The sequence below is a fragment of the Lucilia cuprina genome, chromosome X, assembly GCF_022045245.1.
Source record: "Lucilia cuprina isolate Lc7/37 chromosome X, ASM2204524v1, whole genome shotgun sequence".
Lineage (NCBI taxonomy): Eukaryota > Metazoa > Arthropoda > Insecta > Diptera > Calliphoridae > Lucilia > Lucilia cuprina.
Genome location: NC_060949.1, coordinates 16,360,466 through 16,384,256, shown reverse-complemented (window position 1 = coordinate 16,384,256; position 23,791 = coordinate 16,360,466).

The window sequence follows — 23,791 nt, the reverse complement described above, 5'->3', positions numbered from 1 at the left end:
AGTGCAAGGAGGCCGGCATGTCGAAGTCCTCGTTGAAGACGATTTGATCGATCTCCATGACGACCTTATCGACTTCGACGACGGCCTTACCGACCTTGACTGAAGGTCTCCAAACACTTCCTAAAGTCAATATTTTAGGAAGTGTTACGAAGGCGCCGAAGAGGATCGGCTTAAACATCCCGAACGACTCCCGGTCAAAGTGGTGTTTCTTTAAATAAATTAAAATAAAAAACAAAAAAAAAATAAAACAAACAAAAAAAGTGTTTCAATTCCCACCAACCAACAAGTAAGTAGAAATAAAATTTTCTATTTTATTTGTGAGCATAGTTCAATTCTGTTATTGAACAACTTTGTTAATTTCTTAACAAAGTAAAAACAAAAGCAACAAATCTCCAAAATAAGAGTTGGAATTTGTTTAACAGTCTTAACTCATTGTCCATTATAAATAACTCCGATTTGCACAGACCCCAATTTAGGAAATCTGTCTATTGTGGTTAGGAAATATGTTCTATAAATCTGGAAAATATCCATATGAACAATCATGTTTGGTCTTTCAGGTGTTATAGTATGATTAAAATATTTACGATAATGATTTCTATCGTACTTATTTTCATTGCATATTCTGCAAGAATTTATAAATTTATTTATATATTTGATTAAATTTGGATAAAAATGGGAGTCTTTTATTTCCCCAAAATTCTCCAAAATACCTCTATGGTTCCCGCTATTATGAGTATTCTCAATCATCCTTATATTTCCTCTTCGCCAAGCATGTCAACAGCCAACTTCGTACATTTAACAAATTTCAAACGTCGATAATTACCAAACAACGATTCCAACCTACTCAGGACTACACAATACATTTTATCTGGAAGCTCGGAATATATACCGACTCTTCCTCTTTTTAACGTTCTTCTAAATAAATCGTTCAAATAATGTTCATTACGCAAATCACTCTCACTTACGTAAACTACATTATACTTTCTATACAAAACTTCGTGTTCCCGTTGCTTAGTTTTCAAAATTCTTATTTGTGTTCTATATTTGTTCACAACAGAATCACTTATAAATAAAAATTGGCACTGCCATCATCATCTTGGTGGCTATGTACCGTTGTCATTTCCTCCGATATTTCAAACAGTGATTTAATATCACAATCTTCAGTTCCCTCATCATCGGATTCTAATCGACTTAGGAAATCCTTGCCTTTAAAATACTCGATATCAAATTCATATTCAGCGAGCATGGTTTATATGATCTATTATTAAAATTTTGTCTATAATTTCCCGTCTTCCGTCCTTTATTAAAATTCTTCTCCTGGGAGTCATTTGTATACGAATTTTTTCGTAAGTATATGTCTTTCATCAAATTGTTCTCAATTGTGCATCAGAATTGGAAGCAATGTTATTCTGAATGAGTAATGTCTTTATATTAAAAGACAGAGAATTTAAATATATCTCAAAAATCAATGTTTGAATTATATCTGGAGAAAACATAGCGTTATTCTCTGGATTGAGACTATATTTAGTGTTCATGAGATTTAATATCTCACTTAACTTATGGCTTGGTTTCGCAACCCCAAAAACGATTCCTTTACACCAAATTCTTCTCGAAGTTTGGCAATAATTTGTTCCCGCGTTGGGACTACTAATGTTTGAATTGCTTTCAAGCCTTTACCTTGCCATGTGTTTCTCTCCCACTAAGGAGAACACCGTATTTACGTCGCGCAAATAGCTTGTTAGAGCATATTCGGTTGACCCACTGAATGGCGGTAAGCTACGAGCCTCGCGTAACCCTTCTATCAATGTTAACGACATTCTTACTATTATCCTTCTTCTCCTTTCTCACAATTCTTCAAGAAAAAACTGATTTTTAACTTATTTAACTATTCCAAATATTCTCCGTTAATATCAGATTATAAATTCTATTGTTACTATATACTTAATTTTATACGCATATATAAGTATACCATTTCTTTCGTAATTCGTTCCTTTCAAGAATACGGGTTTCAAACAGAATGGTATATATCGGTCACTCATCAATTAGTAACCGAATAAATTCTATCGCACTACGGGAGAGTCCCTTGGGAATCACCAAAGTCGACAAAATAAAAAAAATATTTGTTAGTGTCACGATTTCTTTTTAGAAATTGAATGTTTTTTCTATTGTTAATTTTAGTTAATTTCTTTTTATATTAAAAAAAAGTTTAATTTATTTATGAAGCTTAAAATAATTATTATACCTCACAAAAATTCTTTTTCTTTCTTCGGCTGTTGTTGTTCTCTGATGCTGTTTGTAGCAGTTATTTTTATGGATTTGTTGTTACTGTTAGATTTGTTGTTACTGTTGATTTTGTTGTTACTGTTGGATTTGTTGTTACTCTTGATTTTGTTGTTACTGTTGTAAAACAGAGAATTGACTATGTAGAAAAGAACAAAATTTGTGGTAATTGTTTGTCTTCAGCTCACACAAATACAATTTGTCAAAGCGTTTTTACATGTATCCAGTGTAAGAACAAGCACCACAGCTTACTTCATTTGGATAATTATTCCAATAATAAGAAGAATAAAGCAAATAAAAACAAAACGTCCAATACGTTTCATGCTGATCCCTCTCAGCAACCGGAGGACACAATAAACCGCCAGCCACCATGTAGCTCAATGTCTACAGTACACAAGACAAACACACAAACAAACTTTTCTGTCAAGGATGATGACATTTTATTACCTACAGCTCTAGTAGAAATTTTACATTTAGGAGATGTATTTACAGTTAGAGCTCTTATAGACTAGGGATCAAAACGATCATTTTTAACTAAAAAAATATCAAAAAGGCTTGGTTTAATAACTCAAAATGCAAATTTTGAAATTTGTGGATAAGGGGGTACAGTGGTAGCAAATTCAAGTAAAATATCTACCATAACTTTGTGTAGAAAAAACCACGAGTTCTCACTCAATACCCAAGCTATAATAGTTCCAAATTTAACCAAATTTATGCCAAGCTTTACGATTTCAAACGCTGATCTCTCGGGAATAAAACATCTAAGATTAGCCGATCCTAATTTCTTGGTATCTTCAAAAATAGACATGCTAATCGGTAGTGATATAATTCCATATATCATTCAAGATGGAATACAAAAGAATATCTTAGGCAATCTCCTTGCTCAAAATTCCATCTATGGATGGTATATTTATGGCCCAATGAAATTACATAGCGTTTCTCTAACTGCTAATATTCAAAATAAGGAAGAAAATGATAAAATAACCTCAATGCTTAAACTATTTTGGGAAACAGAAGAAATTCCAAAATCGAAAGTTCTATCATAAACAGATCTCTACTGTGAAGAACTTTATAAAAAGACAACATATCGCACAAGTGATGGTAGATATGTTGTAAAACTTCCTTTTAAACAAGAATTTCCAGAAAACTTGTATTTGCAATCTTCCAGATTCGCAGCAAAAAGTCAATATATTCATCTAGAGGCAAAATTACAAAAACAAATAGATCTTCAACAAATTTATAATGATGTTTTAGAAGAATATATAACATTGGGTCATATGAGGAAAACAAATTCTTCCGAAATTTGTAAAGATGGAAAGTATTTTTCATATTATTTACCACATAATGCTGTATTTAGACCGGAAAGCACTTCTACAAAAGTTAGAGTAGTCTTTAATGGTTCTCGCAAAACGAAAAGCTCATTTTCCTTGAATGATGTATTGCATATTGGTCCAACGTTGCAATCTGACTTAATGTCAGTTATTTTAAATTGGCGTATATATAGATACGTTTTGTGAATTGTGCACCGTATTTAGCTATACGAACGTTGCTGCAGTTAGCAACAGATGTAGAGAGACAGTCTCCTTTGTCATCTCACATATTAAGACATGAAACATATGTCTTCTATTATCTTTCTTCTCCTTTCTTACAATTCCTCAACAAAACTCCGTTAATATCCGATTCTAAATTCTATTGTTAGTATATACTTAATTTTATACGCATATATATACCATTCCTTCCGTAATCCGTTCCTTTCAAAAATACGGGTTTCAGATAAAATATGATATATATCGGTCCCTCATCAATTGGGAACCGAATAAATTCTATCGCACTACGGGATTGTCCCTTGGGAATCACCAAAGTCGACAAAATAATTGGATTTGTTGTTACTGTTGGATTTGTTGCTACTGTTGGTTTTGTTGTTACTGTTGGATTTGTTGTTACTGTTGGATTTGTTGTTACTGTTGGATGACTGGTCTTTTGGCTAACCAGCTTATTTCTTCCTTCAAGTGCTTTGGCCGCACTTTATTATTTTCCAAGGCGATGGAAAATGTGTGTTTTTTTCTTTATTTATCACTTTCAATTTTATCTATATTTATAGACAAAATTATTTCACTCAAAACAAAAAAATGTTTTTATATTTAAAACTTTCACGTTTTAACGATTTATTTAAAAGTTTCGCCCTTAATAAAACTCTTTTACGTTTTTATTAAAGAAATAAATGTTTTCATTTATTTAGATTGAAACATTCACGTTTCTAGATTAAAACTTGTACACGACTTGCTTGTTCTTAGTGTAGTTTATCTCTAATCTTTTATTTTATTCAATACTTAAATCTAGCTTAAAAATAATGTATTGATTGTACCAATACATTCTTACTTTCTATAAAGATGCCGATTGTGCATTTTTGAACAAAGGCATCTTTGGTGAGTATATTGTTACAAACCGTACGATCAATCCAAATCAATAGTATGCGAACGCTTTGTTTACATTAACCATCTTGGTGGTCTTTGATAATAATTATTAAATAAAGCACTTAATGCTTCCCACTATATATTGTCAATTCATACCGGAATTGACATGGGAAAACTGGATATTGGATTGACGGAGGACTCGCACATATAACTCACATGATCGTATGTGTGAGGACAATTATAAGAAAAGTACTCGTAGGGATTCTACTGGTAGATATGTAGTAACATTACCATTTAAACCTGAATTTCCCGAGACGTTAACTTTAGGTCAGTCTAAACAGAATGTTAGGGCGCAATTTATACTTACGGACAGAATCCTCCCTCTTGAGAAATCCTGTCATCAAGAATATGTATGATGACGTCGTTAGGGAATATTTAACTTTAGACCATATGCGTCCAGTTAAAGACTCTCCTTCTTCTTCTTGTTACCTGCCTCATCATCCTGTTATTAAATTGGACAGAAAGACTACAAAATTACGGGTGGTTTTCAATGCGTAGAATAAAACGTCTAACGGCAACAGTCTTAACGATTGTTTATTTGTGGGACCCACATTACAGGCAGATCTCGTTCTCCTGATTTTACGTTGGCGCTTTTTTAGGTTTGTGTTTAATTGTGATATAACACAAATGTATAGACAGATTAGACTTGATAGTTCTCATACTCCATTTCAACGAATTTTGTTTCGTGATTCTCCTTCGGAGGAAATTCAAGAGTATGAGTTTAACCTTCGGTGTAAATTGTGCACCTTATCTTGCCATCCGTACCTTGGTACAATTAGCTGAAGATTCCGAAGCTGTGTACCCTCTAGCGCGCGAAAATACTTCGGAAATGTATGTACGTCGATGACGTATTAACTGGGACTCACGAGATCCCAACCGCTTTGATCGCTCGATCAACTTATAGCGGCTTTAGCTTCAGCAGGGTTTGTTCTTAGGAAATGGACTTCGAATGAGAAATCCATCTTATCTGGTATACCCGTTGAGCATTTGGTAAATGCCAAACTATTGACATTTATTGAGTCAAGTAGCTCAAAAACTCTTGGGTTACAGTGGAATGCTCATTCTGACTCGTTTTATTTTAATGTGGATCGTATTTCGATGCGATCAAGTCACACAAAATGAGAGGTACTATCTATAATAGCTAGATTATTTGACCCTGTTGGATGTTTAGGACCAGTCATTATTGTCGCTAAGATGATGCAGAAGGTTTGGTAAGACCAGATATATTGGGACGCAGCTCTCAAGCCCGCTACTGAAGCCGAATGGCAAAAATTTGCTACTTCATATCATGAAGTAAACGATGGGTTAATTATATATCTAATTCTACAGTGGAGCTTCATGTCTTTTCAGATGCATCTGAAAAAGCCTATGCAGGGGTAATTTATGCTAGAGTCGAAAGACCTAATGGCGAAATTTATACCCATTTGTTAACTGCTAAAACAAAAGTAGTTCCCATCAAATCAATTTCTCTACCACGACTTGAACTCTGTGATGCAGTTCTTGCGACGGATCTTTTAAAATCCGTATTATATGAAATTGACATCCCATTATGTCAAATATATTGTTGAACTGATTCTACAATCGTCCTTGCTTGGCTGAAAAAGGACCCTTGTTCATGGGCAACCTTTGTAGCCAACAGAGTTTGTAAAATTCAGGAAGTGGTCGGAAGACATAATTGGCACCATGTCAAATCTGACGACAACCCAGCAGACTTGGGAAGTCGGGGTATTTCACCCTCTGATTTAAAACAGAACAAACTATGGTGGCATGGTCCAAATTGGCTTCGGGAAAAAAGCACTACCTGTAATCTAGGAAATTTGTCTTTATTAGATACGGACTTAGAGGCTCGTGCAGTAAAATCTCATGCTTCATTTTTTCGAATTATGAAGACATTCTTGACAGATTTTCTTCTCTCTTGATAGGGCAATTCGATCCCTCGCGAAGGGTAGTCATCTTGACGCGATGCGAGGGCTTATGTGTGTTGACTCATGCAGGCCGTGCTGGTAGGGTCATGACGAGCACATACTAAGAACTACCCATCCCACGACTGTCCTCGCATTTGTCAGAAAGTTATCCTCATCATTGTGATGGGGCCTTTTTGACAATGCAGTCCGTTCGGGTTTAGTACACCCAAGGTCCAACGCTCCGTCCTTTCCAAAATCCAACTAGCGTCTGTTTCCCATATTGGGCGGCTAGGTGGTCTGCAACAACACCAATGCAGAATCTCTATACTTGGCAGCAAGTATAAAATGCACAATTTCGTAAGATGTCATGTCCGAGAAGAAACCGTGCCCGCGTATCCGGTAAGGGGCCTCATAATCTCCGGAGACCCTACTCCCACGGAGAAGGCGACAGGCTGTGGTAAGTCGAGTGCGACTGCCACCCAGACTAGTTCGACGGGGACACCGGGTCGGGCTAGCCTGAAGGTTACCGGCGCCAAACCCACAGCGACTGCGGATTTAGGGAAGCCTGGATTCGTCAGTCGCAACAAAAAATTAGCATCTGGCTTCAAAGCTGGTAAACCCATAGCCCTCACAAAACAGATACAGCTTAAGATATGCGCTAGCAGATCGGCAACTGGATCTGGAAAGGGCGATTTTAAAACTAAACTGATTTTGCTTATGCATTGACCTCACACTATCAATTAACGACATTTTTACTATTATCCTTCTTCTCCTTTCTTACAATTCTTCAAAAAAACTGATTTTTTAACTTATTTAACTATTTCAACTATTCTCCGTTAATATCAGATTCTAAATTCTATTGTTACTATATACTTAATTTTATACGCATATATATCATTCCTTCCGTAATGAGATTTTAAGGTTTTGAGAGTTTTTGAAATAGCTTTGATGATTTAATTCTGTTTCAAATTATTTTTTCACGAAAATTATTTACATATAAATTAAATTAGGAATGCAGCAAATATAATTGAATATATGTTATGGTTATATGTTAAGGCAATATACCAGAAAATATGCATTCTATGTTCAGAAATTTTAAAAGCTATAATGAAAACTTGTACATAATTAATGCAGTTATTCTCAAGCAGATACCAGAAGGAGATATGCTATAGATAAACTTATTTGCGAGATATAAGAGAAGTTAAAAATGTTCCTACTTTTTTGATATAATGTATAGGAATTGTTTAGATTTCAAAGTTTTAACCGGTGTGGCACAAAACAATTGAATCTTAATACCTGGAATTGATTTGGCATATTTGCAGCTGGATGAAATAGATCTTTCATAGTCAGTTATTTTATATAGATTCCGAAAATCAAGCTCACTTACTGAATAATAATAGAGTTACATTATCAATACTACTATATTTTGTATATGCAATAGAATTTCTTCATTAACGTAGAGTTAAGAATTGATGTAAAACCATAGTATGCATAGTTTTATATTGAATATACATTTGTACAAAAAAATTAAATTAGTTTTTTTTTGTAATTGTATGTTTTTACACTTTGATAGGTCTCGATATGGTCGGCCGATGGCCACACTAATTTTTAATATTTTTGTAATCCTAATATATATTATAAATCTCTTTGTATGTATGTTCGTCAATTCTGCCTAAACGTCTTGACCAATTTTCTTGAAATTTGGAACATAGGTTGATCTATCCTTGAAGGGTGTTATAGTCTTATTCATAACCATTTATCAAAATTTGTTTTCTAAACCTTTGATAAAAGTTTATAAATAAGGATCTATATCTTTTGGACTAGGAGGCATATAGTAATATATAGGCGAAACTAATTTTCAAGGACCTAAGTCCCCTGTCAAAGACCTAACTGCTGAGAATGTATTAGTAGAAGCACAAAAATAAACACAGTTGGTCAAAAGGTACTAAATAGCAAATGTATTTTTTTGGACGTTATTCTTTGTGTGTTATTGATGAAATTTTATATGGCAATGAATGAAAACATTAGTTATTTTTTTTTTTTTGAATATATATTTTATCTCAAAGCATATTATAAACACGTCTTTTTGTTATTATACCCTGCACCACTATAGTGGGGAGGGTATTATACGTTTGTGCTGATGTTTGTAACATACAAAAATATTGGTCCAATACCCACCTTAAAGTATACCGATCGATTCAGAATCATTTTTTGAGTCGATTAAGACATGTCTGTCCGTCCGTCTGTCCGGCTGGCTGGCAGTCCATGTAAACCTTGTGCGCAAGGTACAGGTCGCAATTTTCAAGATAATTTGATGAAATTTGGACCAAACATGTCTTTTGGCATAGGGACGAAGCCTATTGAAAATGGTCGAAATCGGTCCACTATTTCACCTAGCAGATTTTCGTAAGGATCAGCCCTCATGGTACTTTCTTACTTGTTTTTTTTCTGCACTAATGCAAAATGAAAAAAGTATGTAAAATACTTTTTTAATTTTCAATACTAAAATTTACAACTTTTCATTTTTCAATTTTAATTAAAATAAAATGTCAAAGATTAAAAAATATTTTTTTCGTTTGTAAAATATAAATTATTTTCGGGGTTTTAAATAAATGAAAAGTGTTGAAAAAAATAATAAACATTAAGTTTAAGTGATAAAAAAAACTAATAAGTGGTAATATCCTCACAATTTCGCGAAGAAAATTTGAAGTTTAGTAAGTGCGTTTAGTTCTCACAAGTTTGTTTCATTCTCTCAGAGCTCGTCTGTGTGAAGAGAAAAAAAACTTTTTTTGAAAACCGCTTCAGTTTCGCCTATATGTACTACTATATGACCCTAGTGGTGAGTTTCATTAAAAACTCATGGCTAATTTAGCAATCTATTAAATAACGTAAAAATCAGGGTACGGATAGCGATCGAATTCAATTCGCTCGCGAGCGAGTTTAATTCGAGCGATTTATATGTTTCATTTTTCCACGAATAGATCTTTTTGACTCGTGAGTTTAAAAATAAAACTCTCGATAAGATTTGAAAATTTAAAGAGCGTTAAATAGAACTTGCTCGCGATTCGAGTCGAAACTAGTTAATCGCGAGTTTTTTTTCTGAATTGACATGCAGCTCTCAAATCTTCCAGCTGATACCAAAATATCCATAAATGAAGATAGGATCAACTAGGCAATTAAGAGTTTTGACCCATTTAAATCACCGGGTCCTGATGGTATTATACCTGCGGATTTGCAACATAATGCTGTCCATCTAATGCCTTGGCTAATTCGGTTATATACTGCCTGCCTTAAATGGTCGTATATACCAGAACCCTGGACCAAGTGTAAAGTGGTCTTTATCCCGAAAGGAGGAAAGACCTCTCACACGAAGCCAAAGGACTTCAGACCAATTAGTCTGTCCTCCTTTCTTCTCAAAACACTAGAAAGGATCATTGATATACATCTGAGAATGAGTATCAATCCTGACCTCTTATCAGCGTCCCAACACGCCTATATGAAAGGTAAATCCGTTGAGACTGCGCTACACTCGCTAGTGGGTCAAATAGAAAAGACTCTAGAGCAGGGGGAGTACACACTTGTTGCCTTCCTTGATATTGAGGGGGCTTTCAATAATGTACACCCTGAGTCGATAATATCGGCTTTACATGGCCTGGGAATAAACCAGCCTATTCAAGCTTTCATAAAGAGACTACTGACTAAAAGGGTCATCGTCTCGGAAATGGGAGCAGCAAATGTCACGAAAGTGGCTAGTCGCGGAACTCCACCTTGTGGAGTCTCCATTACTATGGAACCTTGCATTGAATCCCCTTGTCATGGAACTTAAGTCCAAGGGCTTTGGGGTCATTGCGTATGCGGACGAGAGCAATAGGCAAATCCTGGGGTATTAATCCTAAAAATACCAAATGGCTCTTCGACATGGTAGTTAAGCCCATACTGATGTATGGAGCACTCGTCTGGTGGAAATCCCTACTATTGGACGTCCACCGAAAGAGATTTGAAGGACGTGTGGAGATGTATTTGTTTTTATTCAGCTGTGTATTTTTTTATGTTTGGATGCTGTTGGCGTCATTAAGTTGTGTATTTTCTTTTTGTTTTTGTAAATTCTGTTCGTATATTTTGATGTAGGTTGGTTTTATTGCGTTGTTTATTTTGTTTTTGTTTTTCTGTGTTTTTCGTTATGTGTGTTAGATGTCTGTGGTTTTAGATGCCTTGTGAATTTTTGTTTTTTATTTCGTTTAGCGTTGTTGTTGTTCATCTTTTCATATAATATCATTAAAATTACGATTTTTGACAATATTGCCATTTTTTATCTCTTTTTCCAGAGATAAAACCAAACTTTAATATTGGGATTTAATAGAAGGAATCTATAATAATATCTTAAAATAATAATCTTTGTTATAAGGATTTGTTTTAAAACATTCCATGATATATTTTTGGTATAGTTCTTCTGTTTCTAATTGAATTATCTGGATCTTAAGTTCTTTTTCGTACCACTAGGATCGATATTTTCCGACAAAGTTGGCTAATATATATAATTGTAGATATTATCATTAAAATATTTTAAATTTTCAAGACATCGTATCGGTGTACAACTCCAAAACATGCCTTAACAAAACGTCGTCCTATACAGTAGATTTTAGTTTTTACTAAAAACATTCACGATTATGTTGCCAATTACAATAACACTGTATGTAAAAAAATTTGGGCTTATCTTGATCATAGTATATAATATTTAAACACATATCAATATTTTAAGTTAGACCATAATGATATGGTGACTTTCAGCCTAGAGGCCATTTGTTATACAAAGATTGATTCCACTATATTGAATGGCGTTTCTTCGAGGCATGCTTTGGAGTTATAAACTTCCACAATATATTGAAAACTTAAAATGTATAACGGCTGATATCTAAAACAATATATAGAAGACAAGTTTCCCCGAAAATTTTTGACCCTAGTATTATAAAAATGGACTTGAGTTCCAATAAATTGAATTAGGTAGGGGTATATTAAATCCCAATAACAAATTTTGGTTTTATTTCTGGGAAAAAGGAGAAAAAAACAAATATTGCCTAAACCCCCATTTTAATTATATTACATAAAAAGATGGTACAAATGTCCCAAAATTGTAGACCAATTGTACCAAAAATATATCCATTCGGTTGATATTTACCTTTTAAAACTATTTTTAGCAAAAAAACTATTCGATTCTAATTTTTGTGTTTCGTATAATATTGTCAAATATGAAATACAAAAAAATTCGTATACTTTTGTGAGGTAATTTTATGGACTTTTTTTAAATATATTTATTTAAATTTAAGTAAATGTGAATTTTTAAAGTTTTAAAAAGCGTGATATCAAAGCTAAGGACTGTCTAGAGAATTTAACAAATTAATTTATTAATTTTACATGCAAAATATGTCATTAAATTTGGTTTCTTTTCATATTATACCTAAATTCGAATACTTATGAGAGACACTGTATACCTTTCTAATGCTTTAATTTTAGAGGGAGGACAATATTTTTTTTCCTTCATACAAGCTTAAATCAAATCTAATGCAGCCAAGCGCAGAAAGAAACTGTTATTGTAGTGGTAAGAAAATACCAAAAAAACACTTGGAAAACATATTTCCTAGTTACGCTTGCTATGATCAAATTTTATAAGAAGTAAAATTGTAAATTTTACAGATAAAGCATATTCAAAGAAGAGAAAAATGTTTATTTCTAAACAAAGATTAAAGCTTTTAATGTAAAATGTTTAAAAAAAGTATTAAAAATATTTTTTATGTATTTTTAATATTATGCATTCCTGAAAAGTTTTTGGAGTGTACGAATTTTTTGCAAGTTATTCTCTTGTTTGAAAATATTGTTGTTGTTTTTACAAATTTTTGCAATTTTTACGCTCTTGCTATGAGTTTTATTTATGATCGGGTTGTGTACGTGTAAATTGCCGAAAATCTTACAATATTAACGCGCAACGCTGCTCAAATGTACACTATACAACACGACTGTGAATTGAACAATTATGTTTCTTAATGTAAAATATACAACGGTATAGAACTTGATTGTGAATTGAACAATAATTGTTCAATTCACAATCAAGTTGTATATTGTACCTACTAAAGTTTAGTAACAGTGATTTTGAACAGATCTTTGCAGCAAGTCATAAGTTTATGTTCACAATGAAAAAAAAAAAACAATCAAAACAAACAATCTCAAAAGATAAAAAAATCAAATAATATTAAACTAATAAAGCGAGCAACATAAACCAAATTAATTTCTTTTTATTTAAAATTCTATTATTTTCATTATTCCACAATTTAAACTAATAAATAAACAGTTTTTAATAAAACTTTATTTTTGTTTTGGCAAACAGCTGTTTGTTTGTAATGTTTGTGTTACCACTTTATCGTTTTTTATGCCAAAATCGATTGAATTTTTTATTTATATGCTGAAATAAACAATTGACAACACTGAACTTTCTTACGACATTTATTTTTTATTTACATGCTAAATTAAACAATTGACAACACTGAACTTTCTTACGACATTAGAAAACATATGAAAATACCAACAACATTGTTATGACTATTGTAGCAGCTGCTGACATACAACGCTACAACATCGATTGTGAATCTTTAAACAATCTTTAAAATTTGACTATGTGACTTATTAATGGTCATAGTTTAACTAGAAATTGAAAACCTTTTAGAATTACGACTAAAGTGCGTTACTTGTATTAAAAAACTGTAAAAATACTTCACTGTGTTGACTTTTTGTGCTAACTTTTTAGTTTTTGTGATAGAAAAAATATATTGGTCTGTATTAGAACGTCAATAATAGTGAACAATAACACATAATAATATTTTCGATAATATAATTTGAAGCCAGAAAAAAATTAAAACTAAACCACAGAACAAAATTTGGTTAAAATATAGAAAAAATCAGTAATAATTTGTTTTAATTTTTTTGTTATGTTTTGTGAAATAAACAATAAATATCTGGTTTGTTATACTTTGTTTAATGAATTAAAGTATAAAACATCAAAATATGTTTTTATTTTTGTAATTTTTTCTTTTATTTTACTAATGACCAATCTTGGGCGGTATTGCCGTTTTTGGTCAGTGCGGAAAAGTTAAAAAAATATGTACATGAGGATGACTTAGGAAAGATTGAAAGGAATAAAACTCAAGCCAACATATCTAAGTATCCGAATCAAGAAAAAAAGTCAGATTTCTATATTCGGCTGTGCCGAATCTTATATACCTTTCACCAACATGTCACACATAACATACACACAAACAAATATAAACTGTAGCAGAATGAAATATTAACCGTTATACTGTACTACCACCGTCAAACTGTATTACCACCCTCAAACAAATATGAGCTTATTGTTTTATCTCCTTGTTGTTTTTATGCTTTTATTTATAACTAGCTTATAACCCGCTACCTTGTATGCGAGCCCTTTTATAGGCATTGTAAAATTGTGGTAACCTCTCTATTTTTTAATGTTGTACTACCGATGTTTTAGAAAATTCAAAGAGTACCTTTTGAAGAACGTACCAAAAAGTCCCCTTCTATAGGGTGTCACTTAATCCGGTACATACATGCTTAATTTCATGTTTCTAGGTTTAGTATTATAGAAATTTCTAAAAATTCCTTTTGAAGAACGATTAAGTACCAAAAATTCCCCTTTTATAGGTTCTCTCGTTTGTTTTTTTTATTCAAGATAACTTCAAAATTATACAATTGAAGCATCCCTAAAATATTAAATATTCTCAATGTATGGGAATACTTCATAGATATGACATCTCTTCTTTTAGTCGACCTGGGGATTTATGAACTAGGTCCAAAAAAGAAACATATGTATATAAGATTAGAAAATATATATGGAGGTCCATGAAGTTAAATAAATACCTTAAGGGATCCGCGAACCTAGTTTAGACTATCCCATCCCATAAGAAACATATGTATATAAGATTAGAAAATATATATGGAAGTCCATGAAGTTAAATAAATTCTTTAAGGGATCCGCAAACCTGGTTTAGACTATCCCATCCGTACCCATATACACAAAATTTTAAGAGATTTTTTTGCTTGTTTTTTCAGTATCAAACAAATATTTCAAATGTTACTTTTTTGGATCTCAGAGTACTAAAATATTTTTTTATAAAAGTTTGTATTTTCAACAGAAGTGGATTTATGAACTAGATCCGAAAAAGCCAAACTCGGATACTTTAGCAAAACAAATTAAATGTCAAATCTTACAAAATTGGAATTATTATAAAAATGTTTGTTTTTTGCTATTAATATATTTAGTAAGCTATTAGAAACAGAAAACTTAATTAAAATTCATTGTTTATAACTTTATATAGACTTAAAAACTAAAACTTCATTATGAAGTTCTAGTTTTAAGCATTTTATTTTTTAGAGCAAATTAGAATTTGCTCTAAAAAATATCTGGGATCTTCTAAAAACTGATGCCAACAAACACACAGACGCATCCCAGATAAGGATCCAGGATATATATACTTTATGGGGTCGCAAAATTATATTATATAAATTACAAACGGAATGACAAACTTATATACCCTTCTCAAAAAAATGTGATAAAAAAAATCAGTTCAAGTGTCAAAAACCCCTGTCAGAATAGGTAAGATTTAATTTTTAATTTCGAGCCCAAATACTTAATTTCGATTCTGTCTGAATGGGCTATTATGATGACGATGTATTCAGACATTTAATATGAAAGTTTAACAAACAACAAGAAAGTGGTTTTTATTGAGAGCTAGTAAAATGATGCATAAAGTTTACAAACTGTGAATTTAGCTGCTAAATTTTAAATTACTTTAAAATTTATAAACACATTATCATTGAGTTCTGTTATAAATCCTAGGATAAATTAATGGGATCCTCTTACTGAAAATTTATGTTTTTTTTAGCAAATTTTAGTCAAAAGAGGATTGGTATAAAAAAGTGAACAAATCTACATAATTGTTGTCATTTATTAGTGATCTTCATTCCAAATAAATTCTAATTTGCTCTTAAAAAATAAAATACTTAAAACTAGAACTTCATAATGAAGTTTTAGTTTTTAAGACTATTTAAAGTTATAAACAATGAATTTTAATTAAGTTTTCTGTTTCTAATAGCTTACTAAATATATTAATAGCAAACAACAAACATTTTTATAATAATTCCAATTTTGTAAGATTTGACATTTAATTTGTTTTACTAAAGTATCCGAGTTTGGCTTACTTCTGTTGAAATTACAAACTTTTATAAAAAAAATTATTTTAGTACTCTGAGATCCAAAAAGGAACATTTGAAAAATTTGTTTGATAGTGAAAAAACAAGCAAAAAAATCTGTTAAAATTTTGTGTATATGGGTACGGATGGGATAGTCTAAACCAGGTTTGCGGATTCCTTAAAGAATTTATTTAACTTCATGGACCTCCATATATATTTTCTAATCTTATATACATATGTTTCTTATGGGATGGGATAGTCTAAACCAGGTTCGCGGATCCCTTAAGGAATTTATTTAACTTCATGGACCTCCATATATATTTTGTAATCTTAATTCAGTGGTAACGAGTTCTTTCCTTTAACCTATTTCATATCTTCATAAATGGCCTTCTATTTCAAATTTCCAACTCTATCTGCTCTCTTGTCGATGACATAATTAGGCGCAATATAAATGAATCGCTCAATCATGAACTTATAAAAATCTTTGAATGAAGTCGTATTAAAAGAGTCGATTTTAAAACCCGCAAGACTCAATGTTTTTTAACACATATTGCAGATAATATGGTCACTCTATATTTATGTGTCTTCTTACTATTTACACCTACAATTAATATTTACAATACAACTCTCATGTATGTGTGGAGCCTGAAAGTCTATGTTTTAGCTACTCGACATTAGGGTATCCAACTCTATTCATTCAATGGAGCACCATCGCTACGTGGGGTCTATTTCACTGTTTTATTGATAATTGGATATGTACTTCTGAAATTAGGTACACGACTCTCATCAAGAACACACATATTTGTGGTCGATTGGCCAGTGGACCACACAACACATAACATACGTTGCCTGTTCTTCGCTGCGGAACCACTGGAGTCATACTCGGCCAGAGATTGTCAAATCAGCGACAGCTGTATCAACCGAAAAAATTTCCCCAGAAAAGTCCTATCGGCTACAGTCGAAATGTTACAACAACACATAACATGGAAAATTCATTATTTAGCTGTACTGTTCGTATGTAAAACAATGTTCCTGCAGAAGTTTTCTCCGCCACTTTCGATGTGAAAAGGATTAAATCAAATGTCTACAAACACTACTTAATCTTTTCTAATAGAGGTCATAATTTTCATTGATGCAGTATATTTTTTTAATGTATTACAAATTAATTTTTAATCTTTAAATAATTATTTTTAGCGTTATATTGTTAAAAATTATAGCAAAAGACCTGCAAAAAAGTAGTAGTACCATTGGTTCAAATGATAATAAAAATATTTAAGTGAAGTATGCATGTTTTAACATTAGCGTGTCATTGGCGAGCATGTATTCGTATTTGGAAAAATAGATCAACATTAAAATAAGTGAATTGGGTGCAATTTTTATGTCTTCACTTATGACAAATTTAAAAGAAATTCAAAATTATTTTGCTGGGAATAAAAATACATAAACACAATATTTTTAAAACTGTTTTAAACATTATATTTTTATACCCTTTACTTTCGTGAGAAGGGTATACAGTAAATCAATTAAGTAATTTGCCTATGTAAAATTTTATAAATTTTAAGAAAAAACTTTATCTGAACAATTATTTTTTAGCAAAATAAAGCAATTTGTTTGTTGTATTTTTTAAAGAATATCTTATATTTTAATCCTCTACCATAAAAAGTAAAATCGTTATATTAATTAACGAGATTTTTGAAAAAATGTGAACGTATTGTTAATTTTTTGGGTCAATAAACTATTTTGCTTTTTTAGATTTTTTGTTCATTTTTTTAATATTGCATTATTTTATAAAATTTAATATTTTTATTACTACTATTACTATTTAGAATATTACTATTTAGAATAACATTTTTTAGATATTTTAGTAGTGGAACGACTAAATTTGGACATTTCTTAACCGATTTATTATCCTATATACCTACACTAATTTATCAATTAACATGAAATCTATCGTTTCTTTCATTAAATTTCGAAAATAATAAGTAATTTTGAATTGGATACATAATATATTAGATAATCAATGGATTTGGGCCTAGAAAAAATGTTTTGTGAGGTATAAATCTATATATTATAACAAAAATAATCCGGGTTTTTTGGTAATTTTGTATTTATAAACAAAAACTACATTACGGAAACTCCATCTATTTGAGGAGTATTGTGTAAGTTTTATTTAGAATTGTATAATACTAATTTTTATTCAATCTTAAATCTAAGACTAAGTACCATCCTAGCCACTCTAAGTATAGGGACATCACCATATACCACTATAGAACTATTAAATGCTAAAATCTTGATTTTCAACCTCATATTTTAAACTCTTTATTTTATGAATAAGATACAGTAGGCGTATTTGAAACCAGATAGTTATTCTTGATTTGGGTTCTAAATATATATAAGTGTATGTATTAGGTGAAAAATATTGCTTTTGTTGACGTTACGGTATGATAACCACCTCTATTTTAAAATATTTAAATTATGTATTTTTCCTGTAATACACGACAGTTCACTTTACATTGGTTCCAAGCAACCTATGGTCTGTTTAGAGGTCTAAATTTAAACATAGTGTTCCTCCTAGTTCGTATATAGATTTTGAAAAAGATAAATCAGGAGTCCAATAGTTTTCCTTGGATACAAGTCGCCTCCATTTGGCAGTTAAAGATATTGAAAGAGCACTCAGTGCGTTTTTTCTAATAATTCTTTGGATCATTTCATCCATTACTCTATTTTATATTTTTTAATGTTATTGATTAAACATTTCATAATTATATTTTATTGATTTACACTTGTTCTAGAAATCTAAACTAATTTTTTATATCGGAATTGCCTCATTATTATTCTTTAAACATTTTAAGGCAAATAACATACATTTTCACCCAATGAGGATATGATGAAAATTGAAAAATACTTATCACTCTTCCTTTTAACAATAAAACAATAAATTCCAAAAATAATTAAAAAAAAATTTGAAAAACCCAATGAAATTAACCGGAATTCTTAATATGCAAAATAATTTATTGACATGCAAATTCTGATGAATAATAATAAAATGTAACAAATGCACCAAAATTTGTATTTTAAAATTTTTTCTAATTTTTCCCATTTTACACAATCTCTACTTTTAATTGGAAAACATAAATTTACTTTTTACATGTTTTTCCAATTTTATTTATGAACAAAAATCTAAATTATCTTAAAATGAGGTAGGCAAAAAACTTAGTTAATTCACTGTATACAAGTTTGTCATTCCGTTTGTAATTTCTATAATATAATTTTCCGACCCTATAAAGTATATATATTCTGGATCCTTATAGATAGCGGAGTCGATTAAGCCATGTCCGTCTGCCTGTTGAAATCAGTATTTAGAGGACCCCAGATATCGGCGAGATCCGAATCTTCAATAATTCTGTTAGACATGCTTTCGAGAAGATCGCTATTTAAAATCGGTCGGTAAATAACGGAGATATGAGCAAAAATCCGAGACAACCTCTGAAAATTTTATCAAAAAACAACACTGTATATTAGAATACGATGTACACGTGTGTGTTTTCGTTTTGTGAATTGTCTTCGTATATTTGGATGTAGGTTGGTTTTATTGCGTTGTTCATTTTGTTTTTGTTTTTCTGTGTTTTTCGTTATGTATGTTTAGATGTCTGTTGGTTTTGAAGCGTTGCATATTTTGTTTTTTATTTTGTTTACCGTTGTTGTTGTTCATTTTGTTTCGCTTTTGGTGTAATAATAATGTAGTCGGGAAAAAAATTTATAAAACTAATATGTTTAAAATACGCTATGGTGAAGGGTATATAAGATTTGGCACAGCCGAATATAGCACTCTTACTTGTTTTTATTAAAAAATGCAATCTTTCTGAAGAAATAAAAATTTTTATTTTCTTTGAATTTGTTATAAATGTCAAATTATGGGATTTTATGATTTTATGAAATTTTATAACAATAAGCGGAACTAGTCAATAATATTTATACCCACCACAAAAAATGGGGGGTATATTGATTTTGTCATTCCGTTTGTTACACATCGAAATATTGGTCATAGACCCACAAAAGTATATATATTCAGGGTTCTTATTAAATTCTAAGACGATCTAGCCATGTCCGTCCGACTGTCTGTTGAAATCGTGACCACACGGGAGGAGCTAGACAGTTGAAATTTCGCATAAATATTCTCTATTGCTATGGTTTGTTTATTATTGAAAATATTGATTGGTTCACTTTTTCGGATAGCCCCAATACAAGTGGACCTCAAAAAAAAAACAGCCTTAACGAGCCTAACTGCTTTAAGAGCACGAATATAGCGATAAAGTTAGACATAAATAAATTTCATATGATCCAAAATCTTTCTACAAAATTTTTTGAGGAAATGACTTTAACAGTCATTACTGGCCTAAAAATTCGTGTATAGCGATGAAATTTGGTACAAGTAAGTTTCTTATGAGAGCCAAAATCTATCTATCAAATTTAGGGAGGATCCGTCCATAATTTAACACTCCCGCCCATACAAGGTCCCCTTGAAAAAATTAACGCTGATTAAAGGATAAAAAATACGAGTATAGCGATAAAATGTGATACAAGTATATAAGTTGCTCGCGACCGAAAATCTTTCTACCAAATTGTTTGTGGTATGGTCCATAACTAACAGCCTATATAAGTTTCTTTTCAGAAAATTACTTAAACGATCATTACTGCCTTAAAAACATACGTTAGGAAATATGGTTATGAAATTCGCTAGCGAATTTCATGAAAAATGTGTAAGTAATTCTACTAACACATGCAGATGCTAAAAAATTAGAAAATTATTTGTATATCTACAAACAAATTCTTGTCGAGTTTTATTTCAACGTCAATATTTATAATGAACTTAATTCGTTTAAGTGATTTTTGAAACGATGTTGACTTTAAATGGGAACATTTTATCAAAGTGATCTATCTATACCAGCGTTGCGCGTTCATATTGTTCTAATTACGAAGATTTTCGGCAATTCACACGTACATAACCCGATCGTAAATAAAACTCATTGCAAGAGCGTAAAAAATACAGAAATTGCAAACAAAATATGTAAAAACAACAACATAATTTTCAAACATGAGAGTAACTTGCAAAAAACTCATACACTCCAAAAACTTTTCAGGAATGCATAATAGTAAAAGTACATAATAACGATATTTTTAATACTTTTTTAAACATTTTATATAAAAAATCTAATCTTTGTGAAGACATTAACATTTTTTCTTTGGATATGTTTTATCTGTAAAATTTACCATTTTACTTGTTATAAAACTTGATCATAACAAGCGTAAAATTTCCAATAATATATAAAAAATGTCAGATCAATATCATTAACAGATCCAAAAAAATACGTTTTTTAATGGAGTAAAAAACTTGTCATATTTTTTGAAAATGTTGCCACTGTGTCTTTCCGACTATGACCTATTTTTTATCAAAACTTCAACTTTGGGTGACATGTTCTAAAATCCCAAAGCTGGGATCAGAAAACTGAAAGCAGTTTTGAAAACTTCAATATGTTTTTTATTTACTCCAAAAGTATTTTCCCAGCCGTGAAAGAAATGTGGACCCTATGGGAAAAATATTAAAAAATCCCTTGTATGTTTGGATGCTGTTGGCGTCATTGAGTTGTGTATTTTGTTTTTGTGAATTCTGGTCGTATATTTTGGCACAGTTGAATATAGAATTCTTACTTGTTATATAGACAAATAGTTTTTGTGTTGAATTTAATCCAAATAGCTTAATTAATTAAGGAAATATGTGCGTTTAATTTTTATCATGATAAATATGTAATGATATGTGCGTTTAAGTGATTTTCGGGAGTGGACCTTATATATATATATATATATATATAATATATATATATATATATATAATATATATATATATATATATATATATATATATATATATATATATTATATATATATATATATATATATATATATATATATATATAATATATATATATATATATATATATATATATTATATATATATATATATATATATATAATATAATTATATATATATATATATATATATACTTTGTTGGGTCTTAGATGAATAGTTTTAACGTGAGCAGGTTTTACACAGACAGATGGACATAGCTAAATCGACTCAGAATTTCACAAGGACCTAGAACAGAATTCTCAAAAAGAAAACAAACAAGTAAGAGTGCTATATTTGGCTATGCCGTATCTTTAAACATATTAATTTTATAAATTTAAAATTTTTTCCTTACTACATTATTATTACACCAAAACCAAAACAAAATGAACAACAACGAAATAATAAACAGAATACACAAGGCAATTAAACCAACAAACATCTAAACATACATACTGAAAACACAGAAAAACTTTAAATTTTAATCTTTAAAGTTTAAAAACCCAATAAAACCAAACCTACATCCAAATATATGAACGGAATTCACAAACAGAAAAACAAACAAGTAGGAAAGTATAGTCGGGCATGGCCGACCATATGATACCCTACACCATGAGTATATTTTTACAATTTTTACTTTTATAAAATTTTTATTTTTTTATAAAGAAACTTTTATGATGAATATTACCATAATTCCAAAATATTTAAGCCATTTATTGATAAAAAACTAAAATTTCTAAATGAGGCTTTATATAGGTCAAATATGGGCCGATCCTCGGTAAATTTGGGAAAAGGATATATTTCTAAATAACAGTTAGTTTTGTTGAGTTTCATTGCGATACAAATGGTTACAAGTCAATTTTAGACGTTTAAGTCATTTTTGAAGGGGGGTTTGTATGGGGGCTAGGGTCAAATATAGGCCGATGCTTACGAAAATCTGCAGTATCATTTATACTTATATAAAACTTATTTGTGCCAATTTTTAGAGAGATAGCAGAATATTTGACGTAATTATAGCATAAAAAGTTCAAATCGGGAGGTACGGTTGTATGGGGGCTAGGTGAAATAATGAACCGATTTCAACCATTTTCAATAGGCTTCGTCCTTGTGCCAAAAAACATGCTTGGTCCAAATTTCATCAAATTATCTTGAAAATTGCGGCCTGTACCTTGCGCACAAGGTTTACATGGACAGCCAGCCAGCCGGACAGACGGACGGATGGACGGACATGTCTTAATCGACTCAAAAAATGATTCTGAATCGATCGGTATACTTTAAGGTGGGTATTGGACCAATATTTTTGTATGTTACAAACATCAGCACAGACGTATAATACCCTCCCCACTATAGTGGTGTAGGGTATAAATACATAACTCAATGAAGCCAACAGCATCCAAACATAAAAAACAAAATACACAGCTGAATAAAACCATAAACATTTACACACACATGTACATCTTTTTCCAATACATAGTGTTGTTCTTGCTTTTTTTAACAAAGCATGAAAAAAATGTATTTTTCGATGAAATTTTCAGAGGTTGTCTAGGATTTTTGCTCATATCTCCGTTATTTATAGACCGATTTTGCTGATTATACCCTACACCACTATAGTGGGTAGGGTATTATACGTTTGTTCTGATGTTTGTAACATACAAAAATATTGGTCCAATACCCACCTTAAAGTATACCGATCGATTCAGAATCATTTTTTGAGTCGATTAAGACATGTCCGTCCGTCCGTCCGTCCGTCTGTCCGACTGGCTGGCTGTCCATGTAAACCTTGTGCGCAAGGTACAGGCCGCAATTTTCAAGATAATTTGATGAAATTTGGACCGAGCATGTTTTTTGGCACAAGGACGAAGCCTATTGAAAATGGTTGAAATCGGTCCATTATTTCACCTAGCCCCCATACAACCGTACCTCCCGATTTGAACTTTTTATGCTATAATTACGTCAAATATTCTGCTATTGGC